Source organism: Saimiri boliviensis, chromosome 1 (genome assembly GCF_048565385.1).
Source record: "Saimiri boliviensis isolate mSaiBol1 chromosome 1, mSaiBol1.pri, whole genome shotgun sequence".
In the NCBI taxonomy this organism is placed as follows: Eukaryota; Metazoa; Chordata; class Mammalia; order Primates; family Cebidae; genus Saimiri; species Saimiri boliviensis.
Window position 1 is genome coordinate 38,232,976 of NC_133449.1, and position 5,532 is coordinate 38,238,507.

Below are 5,532 nucleotides of genomic sequence, written 5' to 3' on the forward strand. Positions count from 1 at the left end.
GTAGTGTAGGTGAAATTACGCAACTCTCTTTGGGAGGCCGAGACAGGAAGATCACTTGAGGTCATGACCAGCTTGGCCAACATGGTGAAACCACATCTCTATGAAAAATGCAAAAATTAGCTGGGCATAGTGACATGTGCCTGTAGTCCCAGCTACTCAGGAGACTGAAGCAGAAGAATCGCTTGAATATGGGAGGTGGAGGTTGCAGTGAGCTGAGATCACTGCACTCCAGCCTGTGAGACACAGTGAGTCTCTGTCCCCAGGGGGATAAAAAAATTATGCAACTCTGATACAGAAGCACAGAAAAGGAAGAGTTGAAGATACAAACATTGGCTATAATACCCAGCACTGCCCAGGGAAGACACCGAATCTGGGGAGCATCAGCCATTCAACCTGAGAGGAACTCCCTCTTGTAAAGCATGGACCTTTCCTTGGGCATGCACATTTCCTAGCCAGCTTTTTGCAGCAACTCATGCTCATAAAATGGCCCTTGATTGTTAATTCATGTAATTCATCATCACCAGTTCTTCCATACTAGGAAAGGGAGATTAGAACATTCCAGTCCCTGGAAGAGGATAATCTCTTTTAAATAAATAGAATAGGCTTTTATCATATATACCAGTCCTTAAATGTGTAGCTGGGATTAGTTTCTAAGCAGGACGAATACTGGGGCACTGACAATACCAAGTTTCTTGCCTAAAAGGCTGAGGACCAGACCCTGGGCTAAAAGGTGAATTTACACCCTGGTGATCACTTGGCTAGTTTCTCCTGACAACACCACTACATTCCTGTACTGTCCCTTCCATCAGTCTCATGTCACTGCCAACTCCACCTTCGATGAACAAACAAACTCATGGAAGTATAGCACAGTTTGTCCATGGGCACATATTTTTTCTAAGCTCCTATTCTTGCCCTGTGACACAATCCAGGTGTGTTGGCCAAGCAAGCTGTGGCCTCACTGACTCATCCCTAAATCACCTCCCATCACCTGTTCTCCTCTATTCTGACCTACTATCAAAGTTCTGGCTGCTGATTTATATATTTCTTCTATTCATTTTCCCACTGTTGCTGTTGGCTTTGGCTTTGGCTTACTCAGAAAGTCCTAAGTGACACCTTTCTATTTCAGCCTATCTCCCTCTATGCCAGCCCTGAACAGAAGGGCTGTTCTACCTGACCCTCCCTGGCCTTGCAGGCAGGACTTAGGATCAGAGAGCCATCCAGGGGACATTCACTGCAACAGAAGAAGGTCAAATTGGCGTCAACCAAGCTAGATTCAGCACTAAATGTGGAGGTTCCAACAATCTCCAGGAGATCAGCACACTCTACAGAGAGACAGGGACACATTCAGCAGGACTGCTGATTTCCCAGGGAGGCTTTGAGAAAGTTGTGCTTCAGGAAACAGCATCTGGGAGCTGACGCTGCTCCTACTTGGGAGCACAAAGCTGTCCCATCCCTCCCACTGTTCCAGTCACAGTAATGTTGGAGCAATCAGCACCACACTGTGGCTGCAGCGGCTTGAGCTGACAGCCAAGTCACACAAGCTCTCCACATCCCCTGCCATTACTATTTGGAGGTAGACATTGGAGCCAGGGAGGCCTGAGTTTGAATACCATTGTGACTCTTTGTCCCCAGTCCTCTCTGAGCCTCAATTTTCTCAGCTATGAAATGACAGTGGTTATGCCTCCCTCATGGATTAAACCACATAAAAATGTGTAGCATGTACATCGCTTGACACAGCAGACACTCACCAGTGTGAATTCTGATTCCTTTTCCTGAGAGTCTGATTCCAACCTGCAGCAGAATCTCCAGAATCCTAAAGAAGATGTGCTCTGCTGAGCCATCCTCTGTCCCCAGTCGTCCTTCTGCCCGGCCCTCAAGGAAGAAGCCCATAACCGGAGTCAGACTTGGGGCTCTTCCTTCAGAGCATGATTGAATAGGCTTCATGGGAAGGAGTGGTGCTGGGGGTGGGGGACTCAAAAAAATGCACACCCTTTTGTTTTCAAACTTTAGTGAGCATGGGAATCAGAGTGTTTATTACAAATAGAGGCCAGGGCCAGGTGCAGTGGATCATGCCTGATATCCCAGCACTTTGGGAGGCCAAGGCAGGTGGATCACAAGGTCAGGAGTTCAAGACCAGCCTGGTCAAGATGGTGAAACCCCGACTCAACTAAAAAAAAAAAAAAATACAAAAGTTAGCTAGGCATGGTGGTGGGCACCTGTAATCCCAGCTACTCGGGAGACTGAGGCAGAGAATTGCTTGAACCCAGGAGACGGAGGTTGCAGTGAGCTGAGATCATGCCACTGAACTCCAGCCTGGACGACAGAGTGACACTCTGTCTCAAAAATAAATAAATAAATAAATAAAGGCATGTTATAGTGAATCCCAAGTTTCTCTTCAAAGAATCAGTATGTCAGCACGTTCAGTTCTCTTCTTCTTTAATTCTCTATTTTAAAGTTTAACTTTCTTGTAATTCCAGTAAACAACCTTCTCCACTGGTTCTAATCAGTAGCTCACATCTGTTCCCCCTCTCCCTCCAGCTCCATCCTGACTCATCCTGGTCACTTGGCTACCTGCTCTGACCCATCCATAACCGTCCTTCCTGCCAAAACACCCATCCTGCTACTCCAGCTCAGACCCCTGCTCTTTTTAAAATAGCCAATTGGGATTAGTCTAGCTTGTGTGGTCTAACCCTAGCCAATGGGAGAATGATACAGCAATAGGGACAACCCTCATCAGGCATAAGTATGCCTTCCCCACTTGTCCAAGCATGTAGCAGCCACTGTTGCTCCACCCGTGCACTGCACCCTTCTATAGAAGTAAACTGCCTTGCTGGGAGGATTTATCTTCAAGTGCTATTTCTTTTGTGGCATTGAAATTTTACTTATAACAGGCAGGTCCCTCCATAGACTTACTGCTGTTAGATAAAATTTAAAGGAGCCCTTTGGTTTGGACTGAGCTGCTGCACTCGGCCTGACAGACCAAACCAAAATGGAGTCACTCATGCTGAAGCTCTACCCCACCGAGTTGAAAATAAGTTGTTTTTCAGACCCTCCCACAAATTGAGAGTGAGATAATAGCCCAGTCTCCAAGCAAGCTGGTTTGAGCTGGTATGATAAGAAAATCTTCTCACTGGAGCCACTCCAGTGGCTGGCCGCTTTACTCCTGGAACCTTCACCAACCAGATCCAGGCAGCTTTCCGGGAGCCACAGCTGCTTGTGGTTACAGACCAAAGGGCTGGCCACCAGCCTCTCACGGGGGCGTCTTATGTTAACCTGCCTACCATCGCTCTGTGTAACACAGATTCTCCTCTGCGCTATGTGGACATTGCCATCCCATGCAACAATAAGGGAGCTCAGTCAGTGGGTTTGATGTGGTGGATGCTGGCTCAGCAAGTTTTGCACATGTGTGGCACCATTTCCCGTGAACACCCGTGGGAGGTCATGCCTGATCTCTACTTCTACAGAAATCCTGAAGAGATTGAAAAAGAAGAGCAGGCTGCTGCTGAAAAGGCTGTGACCAAGGAGGAATTTCAGGGCGAATAGACTGCTCCCGCTCCTGAGTTCACTGCTACTCAGCCTGAGGCTGCCAACTGGTCTGAAGGCGTGCAGGTGCCCTCTGTGCCTATCCAGCAGTTCCCTACTGAAGACTGGAGCACCCAGCCTGCCATGGAAGACTGGTCTGCAGCTCCCACTGCTCAGGCCTCTGAATGGATAGGAGCAACCACTGAATGGTCTTAAGCTGTTCTTGCGTGGGCTCTTAAACAACATGGAAATAAGATTCATGGAAAATAAACATCGAGTTTCTAAAAAAAAAAAAGAAAGAAAGAAAGAAAAAGAAAATCTCTACTTTAACCTTTACAAGGAAAGGAAATTTGAAACCTCCAATCCACTTTTCATTTTCTATTTCTAAAGCCAACTTCCTCTGCTCAGGCTATCGGAACACTCATCATATTTTGTGGAATGAAGTATTGCTCGATTCTAGAATTGCAAATAAAACCCAAGTAAGATCCTTAAACTGGCCAGTCATAGTGGCTCACATCTGCAGTCCCAGCCCTTTGGGAGGCTGAAGCAGATCACTGTGCCCAGGGGTTCAAGACCAACCTGGGTAACATAGTGAGACTCCATCTCTACAAACAACTATTTTTTTGAGACATGCTCTCCCTCTGTTACCCAGGCTGGAGTGCAGTGGTACAATCACAGCTCACTGTAGCCTTGATCTCCCAGGCTCAAGTGATCCTCCGGTCTCATTCTCCAGAGTAGCCAGGACAATAGGCATGCAGCACCATGACTGGCTTTTTTTTTTTTTTTTTTTTTTTTTTTTTCAGTAGAGACGAAGTCTCATTATGTTGCTCGGCTGGTCTCAAACTCCTGAGCTTAAGCGATCCTCCCACCCGGCCTCCCAATAGTTGGGATTACAAGCATAAGCCACCATGCCTGAGCTACAAAAATTTTTTAAAAATTGGCTGAGTGTGGTGGCATTAATCTGTAGTCTCAACTACTTGGGAAGCTAAGGTAGGAGGATCACTTGAACTCAGGAGGTCAAAGCTAGAGTGAGCTATGATGGTGTTACTGCACTCCAGCCTGAGCAACATAGCAAGACACTATCTAAAAAAATACTTATATATGTGGCTGGGTGCAGTGGTTCACGCCTGTAATCTCAGCACTTTGGGAGGCCGAGGCAGGTGGATCACGAGGTCAAGAGATAAGATCATCCTAGCCAACGTGGTGAAACTCTGTCTCCACTAAAAATACAAAAATTAGCCAGGCATGGTGGCACGCTCTTGTGTTCCCAGCTACTTGGGAGGCTGAGGTGGAAGAATCACTTGAACCCAGGAGGCGGAGGTTGCAGCAAGCCGAGATTGCGCCACTGCACTCCATCCTGGCAACAGAGCAAGATTCTGTCTCAAAAAAAAAAAAAAAAAAAAAAAAAAAAAAAAAAAAATGCATATATGTGTATATATAGTCTTGTCCCTTGGAATCTCCTGAGTTATAAGGGTTTTTTTAACATGCTAATGAGATGACTCAAGATGGGGGGCCCTAGATAGCTTCAGGATCGGGGCTGCTTGCCAGAAAAACCAATCAAGAGATTTGAGGATTAGAACTGTCAGCCCCACTTCCCTAGGTGGTGGGGAGGGATGAAAGATTGAGTTTGATTATCAAAGACAAAGACTTGATCGATCTTGCCTATATAATGAAACCTCCACAAAAACCCCTAATCAATGGGTTGGGTGAGTTTCTGGTTTGATGAACATATTGATGTGCTGGAAAGGTGGGGCGCAAGAGAAGTCAAGGAAGCTCTGCCCCACCCCACCCCCATATCTTGCCCTATGCATCTTTTTCATTTGGCTTCTCCTGAGTTTTAGCCTTTATAAGAAACAAGTAATCACATGTAAGGTATTTTTCTGAGTTCTGTGAGTCACCCTAGTGAATTAGCAAACCTGAAAGGAGGTCACGGAAACCCTCACATTTGTAGTGGTCTGGGCAGAAGTGTGGGTAGCCTGGGCACCCTATTTGCAGCTGGTGTCTGAAGAC

At 46.5% G+C, this 5,532-nt stretch overlaps 1 pseudogene; it reads left to right on the forward strand.

The window, feature by feature from the left end:
- Positions 1-2,989: 2,989 nt before the first annotated feature.
- Positions 2,990-3,738, forward strand: LOC101038840 (small ribosomal subunit protein uS2-like; annotated as a pseudogene).
- The last annotated feature ends 1,794 nt before the right edge of the window (positions 3,739-5,532 follow it).